Source organism: Palaemon carinicauda, chromosome 40, assembly GCF_036898095.1.
Source record: "Palaemon carinicauda isolate YSFRI2023 chromosome 40, ASM3689809v2, whole genome shotgun sequence".
In the NCBI taxonomy this organism is placed as follows: Eukaryota; Metazoa; Arthropoda; class Malacostraca; order Decapoda; family Palaemonidae; genus Palaemon; species Palaemon carinicauda.
In genome coordinates this window covers 9178864-9193863 of record NC_090764.1, presented here as the reverse complement: position 1 = coordinate 9193863, position 15000 = coordinate 9178864, and the positions used below count along the sequence as shown (strand labels likewise).

Sequence of the window (15000 nt, the reverse complement as noted above, 5' to 3'; positions counted from 1 at the left end):
ATTTCAATTGATATGTGTAATTTAAACATAATTTCTGGGCCTGTCCGGGATTTGAACCCGGGACCTCCTGCACCCAAAGCAGGAATCATACCCCTAGACCAACAGGCCGATATGAATTAAAGAACTTTCCTCAGAATACTATCTGATTTCAATTGATATGTGTAATTTAAACATAATTTCTGGGCCTGTCCGGGATTTGAACCCGGGACCTCCTGCACCCAAAGCAGGAATCATACCCCTAGACCAACAGGCCGATATGAATTAAAGAACTTTCCTCAGAATACTATCTGATTTCAATTGATATGTGTAATTTAAACATAATTTCTGGGCTTGTCCGGGATTTGAACCCGGGACCTCCTGCACCCAAAGCAGGAATCATACCACTAGACCAACAGGCCGATTTGAATTAAAGAACTATCCTCAGAATACTATCTGATTTCAATTGATATGTGTAATTTAAACATAATTTCTGGGCCTGTCCGGGATTTGAACCCGGGACCTCCTGCACCCAAAGCAGGAATCATACCCCTAGACCAACAGGCCGATTTGAATTAAAGAACTATCCTCAGAATACTATCTGATTTCAATTGATATGTGTAATTTAAACATAATTTCTGGGCCTGTCCGGGATTTGAACCCGGGACCTCCTGCACCCAAAGCAGGAATCATACCACTAGACCAACAGGCCGATTTGAATTAAAGAACTTTCCTCAGAATACTATCTGATTTCAATTGATATGTGTAATTTAAACATAATTTCTGGGCTTGTCCGGGATTTGAACCCGGGACCTCCTGCACCCAAAGCAGGAATCATACCCCTAGACCAACAGGCCGATATGAATTAAAGAACTTTCCTCAGAATACTATCTGATTTCAATTGATATGTGTAATTTAAACATAATTTCTGGGCCTGTCCGGGATTTGAACCCGGGACCTCCTGCACCCAAAGCAGGAATCATACCACTAGACCAACAGGCCGATTTGAATTAAAGAACTTTCCTCAGAATACTATCTGATTTCAATTGATATGTGTAATTTAAACATAATTTCTGGGCTTGTCCGGGATTTGAACCCGGGACCTCCTGCACCCAAAGCAGGAATCATACCCCTAGACCAACAGGCCGATATGAATTAAAGAACTTTCCTCAGAATACTATCTGATTTCAATTGATATGTGTAATTTAAACATAATTTCTGGGCCTGTCCGGGATTTGAACCCGGGACCTCCTGCACCCAAAGCAGGAATCATACCACTAGACCAACAGGCCGATTTGAATTAAAGAACTTTCCTCAGAATACTATCTGATTTCAATTGATATGTGTAATTTAAACATAATTTCTGGGCCTGTCCGGGATTTGAACCCGGGACCTCCTGCACCCAAAGCAGGAATCATACCACTAGACCAACAGGCCGATTTGAATTAAAGAACTTTCCTCAGAATACTATCTGATTTCAATTGATATGTGTAATTTAAACATAATTTCTGGGCCTGTCCGGGATTTGAACCCGGGACCTCCTGCACCCAAAGCAGGAATCATACCACTAGACCAACAGGCCGATTTGAATTAAAGAACTTTCCTCAGAATACTATCTGATTTCAATTGATATGTGTAATTTAAACATAATTTCTGGGCTTGTCCGGGATTTGAACCCGGGACCTCCTGCACCCAAAGCAGGAATCATACCCCTAGACCAACAGGCCGATTTGAATTAAAGAACTATCCTCAGAATACTATCTGATTTCAATTGATATGTGTAATTTAAACATAATTTCTGGGCTTGTCCGGGATTTGAACCCGGGACCTCCTGCACCCAAAGCAGGAATCATACCCCTAGACCAACAGGCCGATATGAATTAAAGAACTTTCCTCAGAATACTATCTGATTTCAATTGATATGTGTAATTTAAACATAATTTCTGGGCCTGTCCCGAATTTGAACCTGGGACCTCCTGCACCCAAAGCAGGAATCATACCCCTAGACCAACAGGCCGATATGAATTAAAGAACTTTCCTCAGAATACTATCTGATTTCAATTGATATGTGTAATTTAAACATAATTTCTGGGCCTGTCCGGGATTTGAACCCGGGACCTCCTGCACCCAAAGCAGGAATCATACCCCTAGACCAACAGGCCGATTTGAATTAAAGAACTTTCCTCAGAATACTATCTGATTTCAATTGATATGTGTAATTTAAACATAATTTCTGGGCCTGTCCGGGATTTGAACCCGGGACCTCCTGCACCCAAAGCAGGAATCATACCCCTAGACCAACAGGCCGATTTGAATTAAAGAACTATCCTCAGAATAGTATCTGATTTCAATTGATATGTGTAATTTAAACATAATTTCTGGGCCTGTCCGGGATTTGAACCCGGGACCTCCTGCACCCAAAGCAGGAATCATACCCCTAGACCAACAGGCCGATTTGAATTAAAGAACTTTCCTCAGAATACTATCTGATTTCAATTGATATGTGTAATTTAAACATAATTTCTGGCCCTGTCCGGGATTTGAACCCGGGACCTCCTGCACCCAAAGCAGGAATCATACCCCTAGACCAACAGGCCGATATGAATTAAAGAACTTTCCTCAGAATACTATCTGATTTCAATTGATATGTGTAATTTAAACATAATTTCTGGGCCTGTCCGGGATTTGAACCCGGGACCTCCTGCACCCAAAGCAGGAATCATACCCCTAGACCAACAGGACGATTTGAATTAAAGAACTATCCTCAGAATAGTATCTGATTTCAATTGATATGTGTAATTTAAACATAATTTCTGGGCCTGTCCGGGATTTGAACCCGGGACCTCCTGCACCCAAAGCAGGAATCATACCCCTAGACCAACAGGCCGATTTGAATTAAAGAACTTTCCACAGAATACTATCTGATTTCAATTGATATGTGTAATTTAAACATAATTTCTGGGCCTGTCCGGGATTTGAACCCGGGACCTCCTGCACCCAAAGCAGGAATTATACCCCTAGACCAACAGGCCGATATGAATGAACGACCTTTCCACAGAATACTATCTGATTTCAATTGATATGTGTAATTTAAACATAATTTCTGGGCCTGTCCGGGATTTGAACCCGGGACCTCCTGCACCCAAAGCAGGAATCATACCCCTAGACCAACAGGCCGATTTGAATTAAAGAACTTCCCACAGAATACTATCTGATTTCAATTGATATGTGTAATTTAAACATAATTTCTGGGCCTGTCCGGGATTTGAACCCGGGACCTCCTGCACCCAAAGCAGGAATCATACCCCTAGACCAACAGGCCGATTTGAATTAAAGAACTATCCTCAGAATAGTATCTGATTTCAATTGATATGTGTAATTTAAACATAATTTCTGGGCCTGTCCGGGATTTGAACCCGGGACCTCCTGCACCCAAAGCAGGAATCATACCCCTAGACCAACAGGCCGATTTGAATTAAAGAACTTTCCTCAGAATACTATCTGATTTCAATTGATATGTGTAATTTAAACATAATTTCTGGGCCTGTCCGGGATTTGAACCCGGGACCTCCTGCACCCAAAGCAGGAATCATACCCCTAGACCAACAGGCCGATATGAATTAAAGAACTTTCCTCAGAATACTATCTGATTTCAATTGATATGTGTAATTTAAACATAATTTCTGGGCCTGTCCGGGATTTGAACCCGGGACCTCCTGCACCCAAAGCAGGAATCATACCCCTAGACCAACAGGCCGATTTGAATTAAAGAACTATCCTCAGAATACTATCTGATTTCAATGGATATGTGTAATTTAAACATAATTTCTGGGCCTGTCCGGTATTTGAACCCGGGACCTCCTGCACCCAAAGCAGGAATCATACCCCTAGACCAACAGGCCGATTTGAATGAAAGAACTATCCTCAGAATAGTATCTGATTTCAATTGATATGTGTAATTTAAACATAATTTCTGGGCCTGTCCGGGATTTGAACCCGGGACCTCCTGCACCCAAAGCAGGAATCATACCCCTAGACCAACAGGCCGATTTGAATTAAAGAACTTTCCTCAGAATACTATCTGATTTCAATTGATATGTGTAATTTAAACATAATTTCTGGGCCTGTCCGGGATTTGAACCCGGGACCTCCTGCACCCAAAGCAGGAATCATACCCCTAGACCAACAGGCCGATATGAATTAAAGAACTTTCCTCAGAATACTATCTGATTTCAATTGATATGTGTAATTTAAACATAATTTCTGGGCCTGTCCGGGATTTGAACCCGGGACCTCCTGCACCCAAAGCAGGAATCATACCCCTAGACCAACAGGCCGATTTGAATTAAAGAACTATCCACAGAATACTATCTGATTTCAATGGATATGTGTAATTTAAACATAATTTCTGGGCCTGTCCGGTATTTGAACCCGGGACCTCCTGCACCCAAAGCAGGAATCATACCCCTAGACCAACAGGCCGATTTGAATTAAAGAACTATCCTCAGAATAGTATCTGATTTCAATTGATATGTCTAATTTGAACATAATTTCTGGGCCTGTCCGGGATTTGAACCCGGGACCTCCTGCACCCAAAGCAGGAATCATACCCCTAGACCAACAGGCCGATTTGAATTTAAGAACTATCCTCAGAATACTATCTGATTTCAATTGAGATGTGTAATTTAAACATAATTTCTGGGCCTGTCCGGGATTTGAACCCGGGACCTCCTGCACCCAAAGCAGGAATCATACCCCTAGACCAACAGGCCGATATGAGTTAACGAACTTTCCACAGAATACTATCTGATTTCAATTGATATGTGTAATTTAAACATAATTTCTGGGCCTGTCCGGTATTTGAACCCGGGACCTCCTGCACCCAAAGCAGGAATCATACCCCTAGACCAACAGGCCGATATGAGTTAACGAACTTTCCACAGAATACTATCTGATTTCAATGGATATGTGTAATTTAAACATAATTTCTGGGCCTGTCCGGGATTTGAACCCGGGACCTCCTGCACCCAAAGCAGGAATCATACCCCTAGACCAACAGGCCGATTTGAATTAAAGAACTATCCTCAGAATACTATCTGATTTCAATTGATATGTCTAATTTTAACATAATTTCTGGGCCTGTCCGGGATTTGAACCCGGGACCTCCTGCACCCAAAGCAGGAATCATACCCCTAGACCAACAGGCCGATTTGAATTAAAGAACTTTCCTCAGAATACTATCTGATTTCAATTGATATGTGTAATTTAAACATAATTTCTGGGCCTGTCCGGGATTTGAACCCGGGACCTCCTGCACCCAAAGCAGGAATCATACCCCTAGACCAACAGGCCGATATGAATTAAAGAACTTTCCACAGAATACTATCTGATTTCAATTGATATGTCTAATTTAAACATAATTTCTGGGCCTGTCCGGGATTTGAACCCGGGACCTCCTGCACCCAAAGCAGGAATCATACCCCTAGACCAACAGGCCGATTTGAATTAAAGAACTCTCCTCAGAATACTATCTGATTTCAATTGATATGTGTAATTTAAACATAATTTCTGGGCCTGTCCGGGATTTGAACCCGGGACCTCCTGCACCCAAAGCAGGAATCATACCCCTAGACCAACAGGCCGATATGAATTAAAGAACTTTCCACAGAATACTATCTGATTTCAATTGATATGTCTAATTTAAACATAATTTCTGGGCCTGTCCGGGATTTGAACCCGGGACCTCCTGCACCCAAAGCAGGAATCATACCCCTAGACCAACAGGCCGATATGAATTAAAGAACTTTCCTCAGAATACTATCTGATTTCAATGGATATGTCTAATTTAAACCTAATTTCTGGGCCTGTCCCGAATTTGAACCCGGGACCTCCTGCACCCAAAGCAGGAATCATACCCCTAGACCAACAGGCCGATTTGAATTAAAGAAATTTCCTCAGAATACTATCTGATTTCAATTGATATGTGTAATTTAAACATAATTTCTGGGCCTGTCCCGAATTTGAACCCGGGACCTCCTGCACCCAAAGCAGGAATCATACCCCTAGACCAACAGGCCGATTTGAATTAAAGAAATTTCCTCAGAATACTATCTGATTTCAATTGATATGTGTAATTTAAACATAATTTCTGGGCCTGTCCGGGATTTGAACCCGGGACCTCCTGCACCCAAAGCAGGAATCATACCCCTAGACCAACAGGCCGATTTGAATTAAAGAACTTTCCTCAGAATACTATCTGATTTCAATTGATATGTGTAATTTAAACATAATTTCTGGGCCTGTCCGGGATTTGAACCCGGGACCTCCTGCACCCAAAGCAGGAATCATACCCCTAGACCAACAGGCCGATATGAATTAAAGAACTTTCCACAGAATACTATCTGATTTCAATTGATATGTGTAATTTAAACATAATTTCTGGGCCTGTCCGGGATTTGAACCCGGGACCTCCTGCACCCAAAGCAGGAATCATACCCCTAGACCAACAGGCCGATTTGAATTAAAGAACTATCCTCAGAATACTATCTGATTTCAATGGATATGTGTAATTTAAACATAATTTCTGGGCCTGTCCGGTATTTGAACCCGGGACCTCCTGCACCCAAAGCAGGAATCATACCCTTAGACCAACAGGCCGATTTGAATTAAAGAACTATCCTCAGAATAGTATCTGATTTCAATTGATATGTGTAATTTAAACATAATTTCTGGGCCTGTCCGGGATTTGAACCCGGGACCTCCTGCACCCAAAGCAGGAATCATACCCCTAGACCAACAGGCCGATATGAATTAAAGAACTTTCCTCAGAATACTATCTGATTTCAATTGATATGTGTAATTTAAACATAATTTCTGGGCTTGTCCGGGATTTGAACCCGGGACTTCCTGCACCCAAAGCAGGAATCATACCCCTAGACCAACAGGCCGATTTGAATTAAAAAACTTTCCTCAGAATACTATCTGATTTCAATTGATATGTGTAATTTAAACCTTAATTCTGGGCCTGTCCGGGATTTGAACCCGGGACCTCCTGCACCCAAAGCAGGAATCATACCCCTAGACCAACAGGCCGATTTGAATTAAAGAACTCTCCTCAGAATACTATCTGATTTCAATTGATATGTGTATTTTAAACATAATTTCTGGGCCTGTTCGGGATTTGAACCCGGGACCTCCTGCACCCAAAGCAGGAATCATACCCCTAGACCAACAGGCCGATATGAGTTAACGAACTTTCCACAGAATACTATCTGATTTCAATTGATATGTGTAATTTAAACATAATTTCTGGGCCTGTCCGGGATTTGAACCCGGGACCTCCTGCACCCAAAGCAGGAATCATACCCCTAGACCAACAGGCCGATTTGAATTAAAGAACTATCCTCAGAATACTATCTGATTTCAATTGATATGTGTAATTTAAACATAATTTCTGGGCCTGTCCGGGATTTGAACCCGGGACCTCCTGCACCCAAAGCAGGAATCATACCCCTAGACCAACAGGCCGATTTGAATTAAAGAACTTTCCACAGAATACTATCTGATTTCAATTGATATGTCTAATTTTAACATAATTTCTGGGCCTGTCCGGGATTTGAACCCGGGACCTCCTGCACCCAAAGCAGGAATCATACCCCTAGACCAACAGGCCGATTTGAATTAAAGAACTTTCCACAGAATACTATCTGATTTCAATTGATATGTCTAATTTAAACATAATTTCTGGGCCTGTCCGGGATTTGAACCCGGGACCTCCTGCACCCAAAGCAGGAATCATACCCCTAGGGCCTAGACCAACAGGCCGATTTGAATTAAAGAACTTTCCACAGAATACTATCTGATTTCAATTGATATGTCTAATTTAAACATAATTTCTGGGCCTGTCCGGGATTTGAACCCGGGACCTCCTGCACCCAAAGCAGGAATCATACCCCTAGACCAACAGGCCGATTTTAATTAAAGAACTTTCCACAGAATACTATCTGATTTCATTTGATATGTCTAATTTAAACATAATTTCTGGGCCTGTCCGGGATTTGAACCCGGGACCTCCTGCACCCAAAGCAGGAATCATACCCCTAGACCAACAGGCCGATTTTAATTAAAGAACTTTCCACAGAATACTATCTGATTTCAATTGATATGTCTAATTTAAACATAATTTCTGGGCCTGTCCGGGATTTGAACCCGGGACCTCCTGCACCCAAAGCAGGAATCATACCCCTAGACCAACAGGCCGATTTGAATTAAAGAACTTTCCACAGAATACTATCTGATTTCAATTGATATGTCTAATTTAAACATAATTTCTGGGCCTGTCCGGGATTTGAACCCGGGACCTCCTGCACCCAAAGCAGGAATCATACCCCTAGACCAACAGGCCGATTTGAATTAAAGAACTTTCCACAGAATACTATCTGATTTCAATTGATATGTGTAATTTAAACATAATTTCTGGGCCTGTCCGGGATTTGAACCCGGGACCTCCTGCACCCAAAGCAGGAATCATACCCGTAGACCAACAGGCCGATTTGAATTAAAGAACTTTCCACAGAATACTATCTGATTTCAATTGATATGTGTAATTTAAACATAATTTCTGGGCCTGTCCGGGATTTGAACCCGGGACCTCCTGCACCCAAAGCAGGAATCATACCCCTAGACCAACAGGCCGATTTGAATTAAAGAACTTTCCACAGAATACTATCTGATTTCAATTGATATGTCTAATTTTAACTTAATTTCTGGGCCTGTCCGGGATTTGAACCCGGGACCTCCTGCACCCAAAGCAGGAATCATACCCCTAGACCAACAGGCCGATTTGAATTAAAGAACTTTCCACAGAATACTATCTGATTTCAATTGATATGTCTAATTTAAACATAATTTCTGGGCCTGTCCGGGATTTGAACCCGGGACCTCCTGCACCCAAAGCAGGAATCATACCCGTAGACCAACAGGCCGATTTGAATTAAAGAACTTTCCACAGAATACTATCTGATTTCAATTGATATGTGTAATTTAAACATAATTTCTGGGCCTGTCCGGGATTTGAACCCGGGACCTCCTGCACCCAAAGCAGGAATCATACCCCTAGACCAACAGGCCGATTTGAATTAAAGAACTTTCCACAGAATACTATCTGATTTCAATTGATATGTCTAATTTTAACTTAATTTCTGGGCCTGTCCGGGATTTGAACCCGGGACCTCCTGCACCCAAAGCAGGAATCATACCCCTAGACCAACAGGCCGATTTGAATTAAAGAACTTTCCACAGAATACTATCTGATTTCAATTGATATGTCTAATTTAAACATAATTTCTGGGCCTGTCCGGGATTTGAACCCGGGACCTCCTGCACCCAAAGCAGGAATCATACCCCTAGACCAACAGGCCGATTTGAATTAAAGAACTCTCCTCAGAATACTATCTGATTTCAATTGATATGTGTAATTTAAACATAATTTCTGGGCCTGTCCGGGATTTGAACCCGGGACCTCCTGCACCCAAAGCAGGAATCATACCCCTAGACCAACAGGCCGATATGAATTAAAGAACTTTCCACAGAATACTATCTGATTTCAATTGATATGTCTAATTTTAACTTAATTTCTGGGCCTGTCCGGGATTTGAACCCGGGACCTCCTGCACCCAAAGCAGGAATCATACCCCTAGACCAACAGGCCGATATGAATTAAAGAACTTTCCACAGAATACTATCTGATTTCAATTGATATGTGTAATTTAAACATAATTTCTGGGCCTGTCCGGGATTTGAACCCGGGACCTCCTGCACCCAAAGCAGGAATCATACCCCTAGACCAACAGGCCGATTTGAATTAAAGAACTTTCCACAGAACACTATCTGATTTCAATGGATATGTGTAATTTTAACTTAATTTTTGGGCCTGTCCGGGATTTGAACCCGGGACCTCCTGCACCCAAAGCAGGAATTATACCACTAGACCAACAGGCCGATTTGAATTAAAGAACTTTCCACAGAACACTATCTGATTTCAATGGATATGTGTAATTTTAACTTAATTTCTGGGCCTGTCCGGGATTTGAACCCGGGACCTCCTGCACCCAAAGCAGGAATCATACCCCTAGACCAACAGGCCGATTTGAATTAAAGAACTTTCCACAGAATACTATCTGATTTCAATTGATATGTGTAATTTAAACATAATTTCTGGGCCTGTCCGGGATTTGAACCCGGGACCTCCTGCACCCAAAGCAGGAATCATACCCCTAGACCAACAGGCCGATTTGAATTAAAGAACTTTCCACAGAATACTATCTGATTTCAATTGATATGTCTAATTTTAACTTAATTTCTGGGCCTGTCCGGGATTTGAACCCGGGACCTCCTGCACCCAAAGCAGGAATCATACCCCTAGACCAACAGGCCGATTTGAATTAAAGAACTTTCCACAGAATACTATCTGATTTCAATTGATATGTGTAATTTAAACATAATTTCTGGGCCTGTCCGGGATTTGAACCCGGGACCTCCTGCACCCAAAGCAGGAATCATACCCCTAGACCAACAGGCCGATTTGAATTAAAGAACTTTCCACAGAATACTATCTGATTTCAATTGATATGTCTAATTTAAACATAATTTCTGGGCCTGTCCGGGATTTGAACCCGGGACCTCCTGCACCCAAAGCAGGAATCATACCCCTAGACCAACAGGCCGATTTGAATTAAAGAACTTTCCACAGAATACTATCTGATTTCAATTGATATGTCTAATTTAAACATAATTTCTGGGCCTGTCCGGGATTTGAACCCGGGACCTCCTGCACCCAAAGCAGGAATCATACCCCTAGACCAACAGGCCGATTTGAATTAAAGAACTTTCCACAGAATACTATCTGATTTCAATTGATATGTCTAATTTAAACATAATTTCTGGGCCTGTCCGGGATTTGAACCCGGGACCTCCTGCACCCAAAGCAGGAATCATACCCCTAGACCAACAGGACGATTTGAATTAAAGAACTTTCCACAGAATACTATCTGATTTCAATTGATATGTGTAATTTAAACATAATTTCTGGGCCTGTCCGGGATTTGAACCCGGGACCTCCTGCACCCAAAGCAGGAATCATACCCCTAGACCAACAGGACGATTTGAATTAAAGAACTTTCCACAGAATACTATCTGATTTCAATTGATATGTCTAATTTAAACATAATTTCTGGGCCTGTCCGGGATTTGAACCCGGGACCTCCTGCACCCAAAGCAGGAATCATACCCCTAGACCAACAGGACGATTTGAATTAAAGAACTTTCTACAGAATACTTTCAGATTTCAATTGATTTGTCTAATTTAAACGTAAGTTCTGGGCCTGTCCGGGAATTGAACCCGGGACCTCTCGCATCCGAAGCGAGAATCATACCCCTAGACCAACAGGCCAATAAAATACGCTGAAAAGTTATCCATAGAGGATTTGCAAAGTCATTTGTTTGGGCTCAGATGAGTAGATATTGCAACACCAATCTTGCTTTGAATGTCAGTACAATATAATTGCTGTTACTTTTACGTCTCTTGATTAGAAATTATTGAAGAAAATTTCATTATTGTTTGCATTGTTTAAATAGATGAATTATGTAAACAAAGACAAAATTTTTAAAAGTATCTGTGAAGGTAAACGACTGAAACCTTAGAATTTAAAAATTTAGTCAAACCTTTTAATCTTTGTTTGCAATAACGGACTTCTTACATATCTTCTTGTATACGTTAATCATTTTGAATTATTGATTTATAACAATGGTGGGAGTGTTCAATGTTTTTTTTTTTCTTTTCTAAAAATTTCCAATGTGGTTTCCTGAAACTTTCCAATCTCTGGTTTCCTGAAACTTTCCAATCTCTGGTTTCCTGAAACTTTCCAATCTCTGGTTTCCTGAAACTTTCCAATCTCTGGTTTCCTGAAACTTTCCAATCTCTGGTTTTCTGAAAATTTCCAATGTGGACTAACTTCCAATGTCTGGTTTTCTGAAAAATCCCAATTTTTTTTTTCTGAAAATTTCTAATCTCTGGTTTTCTGAAGATTTCCAATCTGGATTAACTTCTAATGTCTGGTTTTCTGAAAATTTCTAATCTCTGGTTTTCTGAAGATTTCCAATCTGGATTAACTTCTAATGTCTGGTTTTCTGAAAATTTCTAATCTCTGATTTCCTGAAAATTTTCAATCTCTGGATTTCTGAAAATTTCCAATCTCTGGTTTTCTGAAAATTTCCAATGTGCTTTCCTGAAACTTTCCAATCTCTGGTTTCCTGAAACTTTCCAATCTCTGGTTTTCTGAAAATTTCCAATGTGGACTAACTTCCAATGTCTGGTTTTCTGAAAAATCCCAATTTTTTTTTTTATCTGAAAATGTCTAATCTCTGGTTTTCTGAAGATTTCCAATCTGGATTAACTTATAATGTCTGGTTTTCTGAAAATTTCTAATCTCTGGTTTTCTGAAGATTTCCAATCTGGATTAACTTCTAATGTCTGGTTTTCTGAAAATTTCTAATCTCTGATTTCCTGAAAATTTTCAATCTCTGGATTTCTGAAAATTTCTAATCTCTGGTTTCCTGAAAATTTCCAATCTCTAGTATTCTGCTAGCATAGGCATACAGTAATCCTTCCCTTAGCGACCACTGTTGTTCCCGACCATCCCTCCGTCTCCCCCAGCCGTGGTGGAAACCGACCTGGCGACCGCATCCAGCCATGTGGAAACTTTTAATGGTTCTGGAAGTGAGGCATTGTATTGTATTGGCTCCGTAATAAGGAAGGTCTCATTACCCATTCATGGAGACTTGTTTGTCATTTTCACTCTGGCGTATTCGTTTCTTAATTAACTGGGTGGGAAATGAAGCGCTGGAAAAATGAGGATGTTTTTTCCCCTCATTTGTGAGCGGTTTTTAATTATTTTTTTCTTCTTTGTTCCATTTTCATCGTATTCTCTCTCTCTCTCTCTCTCTCTCTCTCTCTCTCTCTCTCTCTCTCTCTCTCTCTCTCTCTCTCTCTCTCTCTCTCTCTCCCTCTCTCTCTCGCGGGCTTAAACGTTACAGTGCTAACCTTTTAAAAAGTATGAATTTGCCTGTAATATATATATATATATATATATATATATATATATATATATATATATATATATATATATATATATATATATATATATGTATATATATATATATATATATATATATATATATATATATATATATATATATATTCAGCATTTATATATTCATATCTGTTTATATATGCATATATATATATATATATATATATATATATATATGTATAATAATAATAATGATAATAATGATAATAATAATAATAATAATAATGATAATAATAATCGAAAGATACATGCACTGGTAGTTGAATTAAATACAAGAACTTGTAAGTTAATGTTCTGTGATTTTAAGAGACGCGTTTGGGAGTATAAAAAAATTCTTATCCAAATGCCAAAACCCAAACTAGTTTTATCTCGAAGTAAACCAGACATTATGATACCGATTTTCACCACAGTTTAAATGTTCTTGTCTCAATTTAATTATAACATTTTCTCTCACAACTTTGAGGCACAGAAATGGAGTTTTATACTTCTTTAATGTCAATGCTTGACGCATGTCTGGATGAGGTGGTATTGAAAATAACCTTTATGCTTCCTACGTCTTTGTGTTCACAGGTTTTTTTTTTTTGTTTTTCGATATTTCAAGTCGTTGGAAACTGGTACTAAGAGTCATTTTATCACACCTAAAGTAATGCTTCATAATTTGTTTTTTTTATTTGATATTCAAAAATTATATGGTACTAAGAGACATTTTATCACACCTAAAATAATGCCTCTCAATATTTTTAAATGATTTATTTTTATTTTTATTTTATTTTATTTTTTTATTTTTTTTATTTTTTTTTTTTTTTTTTTTTTTTTTTTTTTTTTTATATTCAAATATTATATGGTACTAAGAGTCATTTTATCACACCTAAAGTAATGCCTCCTAATATCTTTAAATGATAGATTTTTTTTTTTGGATATTCAAATATTATACGTGTAAAACTTCATAAATTCAAGTTGTGAAGATATTTTTTTATAATGCGAATAATTTGGGACAGATGATAGCAATTCCAATTCTACCTTATAAACTATTATTTCCGAAAATAACTATTCCTGATTTCTGCTTACGCTGTTCTTACTACAGCTACATTATCAATGTCAGTGCTATTTCAAATAATGAATAGAGTAAATTCCTGTGAATTTTTGGAAATTTGCGCGATTACAAAGTCACGATAAAGAAAAACTATTTTGACTTTTCGTGTGAGTACATTCAATAGAGATGCTTTTCCTTTCACATCACCAGAGTATCTAAAGGAAATCTAGGAATGATAGAACATGTTATTTAGGATGTATATTTTTTTCTATAGTTATAATATAAGAAAATTCTATTGCATAAAACCAACATATAGGAACAAAACTACAAGAGAAGTAATAAACACTCAAAATAAAATATTTCAAGAACATCAAATCAGGTCCCAGAATCTAAAAAAATATCGAAAATCTCAAAATCAACAATAAAAGTTGAAAAATATCTCAAAATCAACAATAAAAGTCGACAAATCTCAAAATCATCGATAAAAGTAAAAAAATCTCAAAATCCACAATAAAAGTCGAAAAATGTCAAAATCAACAATAAAAGTCAAAAAATCTCAAAATCAACATTAAAAGTCGACAAATCTCAAAATCATCGATAAAAGTAAAAAAATCTCAAAATCCACAATAAAAGTCGAAAAATGTCAAAATCAACAATAAAAGTCGAAAAATCTCAAAATCAACAATAAAAGTCGAAAAATGTCAAAATCAACAATAAAAGTCAAAAAATCTAAAAATCTACAATAAAAGTTGAAAAATCTCAAAATCAACAAAATACGAAATGCAGAATATGATGAACACGCCATGTCACAACGACAAATTAAACCTGTCGTGCAGATATATT

General features: G+C 38.9%; 55 non-coding genes across 55 annotated transcripts; all 55 read right to left on the bottom strand.

The window, feature by feature from the left end:
• Window positions 1–36: 36 nt before the first annotated feature.
• On the bottom strand, window positions 37–108 carry TRNAP-UGG (transfer RNA proline (anticodon UGG)). The gene has a single exon. It is a non-coding gene; the product is annotated as a tRNA-Pro (tRNA).
• Window positions 109–181: 73 nt separating this feature from the next.
• TRNAP-UGG (transfer RNA proline (anticodon UGG)) lies at window positions 182–253 on the bottom strand. Its single transcript has one exon. It is a non-coding gene; the product is annotated as a tRNA-Pro (tRNA).
• Window positions 254–471: 218 nt separating this feature from the next.
• Window positions 472–543, bottom strand: TRNAP-UGG (transfer RNA proline (anticodon UGG)). The gene has a single exon. It is a non-coding gene; the product is annotated as a tRNA-Pro (tRNA).
• A 73-nt stretch (window positions 544–616) lies between these two features.
• Window positions 617–688, bottom strand: TRNAP-UGG (transfer RNA proline (anticodon UGG)). The gene has a single exon. It is a non-coding gene; the product is annotated as a tRNA-Pro (tRNA).
• Window positions 689–906: 218 nt separating this feature from the next.
• On the bottom strand, window positions 907–978 carry TRNAP-UGG (transfer RNA proline (anticodon UGG)). Its single transcript has one exon. It is a non-coding gene; the product is annotated as a tRNA-Pro (tRNA).
• A 218-nt stretch (window positions 979–1196) lies between these two features.
• Window positions 1197–1268, bottom strand: TRNAP-UGG (transfer RNA proline (anticodon UGG)). Its single transcript has one exon. It is a non-coding gene; the product is annotated as a tRNA-Pro (tRNA).
• A 73-nt stretch (window positions 1269–1341) lies between these two features.
• Window positions 1342–1413, bottom strand: TRNAP-UGG (transfer RNA proline (anticodon UGG)). Its single transcript has one exon. It is a non-coding gene; the product is annotated as a tRNA-Pro (tRNA).
• A 73-nt stretch (window positions 1414–1486) lies between these two features.
• Window positions 1487–1558, bottom strand: TRNAP-UGG (transfer RNA proline (anticodon UGG)). The gene has a single exon. It is a non-coding gene; the product is annotated as a tRNA-Pro (tRNA).
• A 508-nt stretch (window positions 1559–2066) lies between these two features.
• Window positions 2067–2138, bottom strand: TRNAP-UGG (transfer RNA proline (anticodon UGG)). Its single transcript has one exon. It is a non-coding gene; the product is annotated as a tRNA-Pro (tRNA).
• Window positions 2139–2211: 73 nt separating this feature from the next.
• On the bottom strand, window positions 2212–2283 carry TRNAP-UGG (transfer RNA proline (anticodon UGG)). The gene has a single exon. It is a non-coding gene; the product is annotated as a tRNA-Pro (tRNA).
• A 73-nt stretch (window positions 2284–2356) lies between these two features.
• Window positions 2357–2428, bottom strand: TRNAP-UGG (transfer RNA proline (anticodon UGG)). Its single transcript has one exon. It is a non-coding gene; the product is annotated as a tRNA-Pro (tRNA).
• A 363-nt stretch (window positions 2429–2791) lies between these two features.
• TRNAP-UGG (transfer RNA proline (anticodon UGG)) lies at window positions 2792–2863 on the bottom strand. The gene has a single exon. It is a non-coding gene; the product is annotated as a tRNA-Pro (tRNA).
• A 218-nt stretch (window positions 2864–3081) lies between these two features.
• On the bottom strand, window positions 3082–3153 carry TRNAP-UGG (transfer RNA proline (anticodon UGG)). Its single transcript has one exon. It is a non-coding gene; the product is annotated as a tRNA-Pro (tRNA).
• Window positions 3154–3226: 73 nt separating this feature from the next.
• TRNAP-UGG (transfer RNA proline (anticodon UGG)) lies at window positions 3227–3298 on the bottom strand. Its single transcript has one exon. It is a non-coding gene; the product is annotated as a tRNA-Pro (tRNA).
• Window positions 3299–3371: 73 nt separating this feature from the next.
• On the bottom strand, window positions 3372–3443 carry TRNAP-UGG (transfer RNA proline (anticodon UGG)). Its single transcript has one exon. It is a non-coding gene; the product is annotated as a tRNA-Pro (tRNA).
• A 73-nt stretch (window positions 3444–3516) lies between these two features.
• TRNAP-UGG (transfer RNA proline (anticodon UGG)) lies at window positions 3517–3588 on the bottom strand. Its single transcript has one exon. It is a non-coding gene; the product is annotated as a tRNA-Pro (tRNA).
• A 73-nt stretch (window positions 3589–3661) lies between these two features.
• On the bottom strand, window positions 3662–3733 carry TRNAP-UGG (transfer RNA proline (anticodon UGG)). Its single transcript has one exon. It is a non-coding gene; the product is annotated as a tRNA-Pro (tRNA).
• A 218-nt stretch (window positions 3734–3951) lies between these two features.
• TRNAP-UGG (transfer RNA proline (anticodon UGG)) lies at window positions 3952–4023 on the bottom strand. Its single transcript has one exon. It is a non-coding gene; the product is annotated as a tRNA-Pro (tRNA).
• Window positions 4024–4096: 73 nt separating this feature from the next.
• Window positions 4097–4168, bottom strand: TRNAP-UGG (transfer RNA proline (anticodon UGG)). The gene has a single exon. It is a non-coding gene; the product is annotated as a tRNA-Pro (tRNA).
• A 73-nt stretch (window positions 4169–4241) lies between these two features.
• Window positions 4242–4313, bottom strand: TRNAP-UGG (transfer RNA proline (anticodon UGG)). Its single transcript has one exon. It is a non-coding gene; the product is annotated as a tRNA-Pro (tRNA).
• Window positions 4314–4531: 218 nt separating this feature from the next.
• On the bottom strand, window positions 4532–4603 carry TRNAP-UGG (transfer RNA proline (anticodon UGG)). The gene has a single exon. It is a non-coding gene; the product is annotated as a tRNA-Pro (tRNA).
• A 73-nt stretch (window positions 4604–4676) lies between these two features.
• On the bottom strand, window positions 4677–4748 carry TRNAP-UGG (transfer RNA proline (anticodon UGG)). Its single transcript has one exon. It is a non-coding gene; the product is annotated as a tRNA-Pro (tRNA).
• A 218-nt stretch (window positions 4749–4966) lies between these two features.
• TRNAP-UGG (transfer RNA proline (anticodon UGG)) lies at window positions 4967–5038 on the bottom strand. The gene has a single exon. It is a non-coding gene; the product is annotated as a tRNA-Pro (tRNA).
• A 73-nt stretch (window positions 5039–5111) lies between these two features.
• Window positions 5112–5183, bottom strand: TRNAP-UGG (transfer RNA proline (anticodon UGG)). The gene has a single exon. It is a non-coding gene; the product is annotated as a tRNA-Pro (tRNA).
• Window positions 5184–5256: 73 nt separating this feature from the next.
• TRNAP-UGG (transfer RNA proline (anticodon UGG)) lies at window positions 5257–5328 on the bottom strand. Its single transcript has one exon. It is a non-coding gene; the product is annotated as a tRNA-Pro (tRNA).
• A 73-nt stretch (window positions 5329–5401) lies between these two features.
• Window positions 5402–5473, bottom strand: TRNAP-UGG (transfer RNA proline (anticodon UGG)). Its single transcript has one exon. It is a non-coding gene; the product is annotated as a tRNA-Pro (tRNA).
• A 73-nt stretch (window positions 5474–5546) lies between these two features.
• Window positions 5547–5618, bottom strand: TRNAP-UGG (transfer RNA proline (anticodon UGG)). Its single transcript has one exon. It is a non-coding gene; the product is annotated as a tRNA-Pro (tRNA).
• A 73-nt stretch (window positions 5619–5691) lies between these two features.
• On the bottom strand, window positions 5692–5763 carry TRNAP-UGG (transfer RNA proline (anticodon UGG)). The gene has a single exon. It is a non-coding gene; the product is annotated as a tRNA-Pro (tRNA).
• A 363-nt stretch (window positions 5764–6126) lies between these two features.
• Window positions 6127–6198, bottom strand: TRNAP-UGG (transfer RNA proline (anticodon UGG)). Its single transcript has one exon. It is a non-coding gene; the product is annotated as a tRNA-Pro (tRNA).
• A 73-nt stretch (window positions 6199–6271) lies between these two features.
• TRNAP-UGG (transfer RNA proline (anticodon UGG)) lies at window positions 6272–6343 on the bottom strand. Its single transcript has one exon. It is a non-coding gene; the product is annotated as a tRNA-Pro (tRNA).
• A 73-nt stretch (window positions 6344–6416) lies between these two features.
• On the bottom strand, window positions 6417–6488 carry TRNAP-UGG (transfer RNA proline (anticodon UGG)). Its single transcript has one exon. It is a non-coding gene; the product is annotated as a tRNA-Pro (tRNA).
• A 218-nt stretch (window positions 6489–6706) lies between these two features.
• On the bottom strand, window positions 6707–6778 carry TRNAP-UGG (transfer RNA proline (anticodon UGG)). Its single transcript has one exon. It is a non-coding gene; the product is annotated as a tRNA-Pro (tRNA).
• A 218-nt stretch (window positions 6779–6996) lies between these two features.
• On the bottom strand, window positions 6997–7068 carry TRNAP-UGG (transfer RNA proline (anticodon UGG)). The gene has a single exon. It is a non-coding gene; the product is annotated as a tRNA-Pro (tRNA).
• Window positions 7069–7286: 218 nt separating this feature from the next.
• On the bottom strand, window positions 7287–7358 carry TRNAP-UGG (transfer RNA proline (anticodon UGG)). Its single transcript has one exon. It is a non-coding gene; the product is annotated as a tRNA-Pro (tRNA).
• Window positions 7359–7431: 73 nt separating this feature from the next.
• TRNAP-UGG (transfer RNA proline (anticodon UGG)) lies at window positions 7432–7503 on the bottom strand. The gene has a single exon. It is a non-coding gene; the product is annotated as a tRNA-Pro (tRNA).
• Window positions 7504–7576: 73 nt separating this feature from the next.
• Window positions 7577–7648, bottom strand: TRNAP-UGG (transfer RNA proline (anticodon UGG)). The gene has a single exon. It is a non-coding gene; the product is annotated as a tRNA-Pro (tRNA).
• Window positions 7649–7873: 225 nt separating this feature from the next.
• Window positions 7874–7945, bottom strand: TRNAP-UGG (transfer RNA proline (anticodon UGG)). Its single transcript has one exon. It is a non-coding gene; the product is annotated as a tRNA-Pro (tRNA).
• Window positions 7946–8018: 73 nt separating this feature from the next.
• TRNAP-UGG (transfer RNA proline (anticodon UGG)) lies at window positions 8019–8090 on the bottom strand. The gene has a single exon. It is a non-coding gene; the product is annotated as a tRNA-Pro (tRNA).
• A 73-nt stretch (window positions 8091–8163) lies between these two features.
• Window positions 8164–8235, bottom strand: TRNAP-UGG (transfer RNA proline (anticodon UGG)). Its single transcript has one exon. It is a non-coding gene; the product is annotated as a tRNA-Pro (tRNA).
• Window positions 8236–8308: 73 nt separating this feature from the next.
• Window positions 8309–8380, bottom strand: TRNAP-UGG (transfer RNA proline (anticodon UGG)). Its single transcript has one exon. It is a non-coding gene; the product is annotated as a tRNA-Pro (tRNA).
• A 218-nt stretch (window positions 8381–8598) lies between these two features.
• Window positions 8599–8670, bottom strand: TRNAP-UGG (transfer RNA proline (anticodon UGG)). The gene has a single exon. It is a non-coding gene; the product is annotated as a tRNA-Pro (tRNA).
• A 73-nt stretch (window positions 8671–8743) lies between these two features.
• Window positions 8744–8815, bottom strand: TRNAP-UGG (transfer RNA proline (anticodon UGG)). The gene has a single exon. It is a non-coding gene; the product is annotated as a tRNA-Pro (tRNA).
• A 218-nt stretch (window positions 8816–9033) lies between these two features.
• Window positions 9034–9105, bottom strand: TRNAP-UGG (transfer RNA proline (anticodon UGG)). Its single transcript has one exon. It is a non-coding gene; the product is annotated as a tRNA-Pro (tRNA).
• Window positions 9106–9178: 73 nt separating this feature from the next.
• On the bottom strand, window positions 9179–9250 carry TRNAP-UGG (transfer RNA proline (anticodon UGG)). The gene has a single exon. It is a non-coding gene; the product is annotated as a tRNA-Pro (tRNA).
• Window positions 9251–9323: 73 nt separating this feature from the next.
• Window positions 9324–9395, bottom strand: TRNAP-UGG (transfer RNA proline (anticodon UGG)). Its single transcript has one exon. It is a non-coding gene; the product is annotated as a tRNA-Pro (tRNA).
• A 73-nt stretch (window positions 9396–9468) lies between these two features.
• Window positions 9469–9540, bottom strand: TRNAP-UGG (transfer RNA proline (anticodon UGG)). Its single transcript has one exon. It is a non-coding gene; the product is annotated as a tRNA-Pro (tRNA).
• A 73-nt stretch (window positions 9541–9613) lies between these two features.
• TRNAP-UGG (transfer RNA proline (anticodon UGG)) lies at window positions 9614–9685 on the bottom strand. Its single transcript has one exon. It is a non-coding gene; the product is annotated as a tRNA-Pro (tRNA).
• Window positions 9686–9758: 73 nt separating this feature from the next.
• Window positions 9759–9830, bottom strand: TRNAP-UGG (transfer RNA proline (anticodon UGG)). Its single transcript has one exon. It is a non-coding gene; the product is annotated as a tRNA-Pro (tRNA).
• Window positions 9831–10048: 218 nt separating this feature from the next.
• Window positions 10049–10120, bottom strand: TRNAP-UGG (transfer RNA proline (anticodon UGG)). Its single transcript has one exon. It is a non-coding gene; the product is annotated as a tRNA-Pro (tRNA).
• A 73-nt stretch (window positions 10121–10193) lies between these two features.
• Window positions 10194–10265, bottom strand: TRNAP-UGG (transfer RNA proline (anticodon UGG)). Its single transcript has one exon. It is a non-coding gene; the product is annotated as a tRNA-Pro (tRNA).
• Window positions 10266–10338: 73 nt separating this feature from the next.
• Window positions 10339–10410, bottom strand: TRNAP-UGG (transfer RNA proline (anticodon UGG)). The gene has a single exon. It is a non-coding gene; the product is annotated as a tRNA-Pro (tRNA).
• A 73-nt stretch (window positions 10411–10483) lies between these two features.
• TRNAP-UGG (transfer RNA proline (anticodon UGG)) lies at window positions 10484–10555 on the bottom strand. The gene has a single exon. It is a non-coding gene; the product is annotated as a tRNA-Pro (tRNA).
• Window positions 10556–10628: 73 nt separating this feature from the next.
• Window positions 10629–10700, bottom strand: TRNAP-UGG (transfer RNA proline (anticodon UGG)). Its single transcript has one exon. It is a non-coding gene; the product is annotated as a tRNA-Pro (tRNA).
• A 73-nt stretch (window positions 10701–10773) lies between these two features.
• On the bottom strand, window positions 10774–10845 carry TRNAP-UGG (transfer RNA proline (anticodon UGG)). Its single transcript has one exon. It is a non-coding gene; the product is annotated as a tRNA-Pro (tRNA).
• A 508-nt stretch (window positions 10846–11353) lies between these two features.
• Window positions 11354–11425, bottom strand: TRNAP-CGG (transfer RNA proline (anticodon CGG)). The gene has a single exon. It is a non-coding gene; the product is annotated as a tRNA-Pro (tRNA).
• Window positions 11426–15000: the final 3575 nt, after the last annotated feature.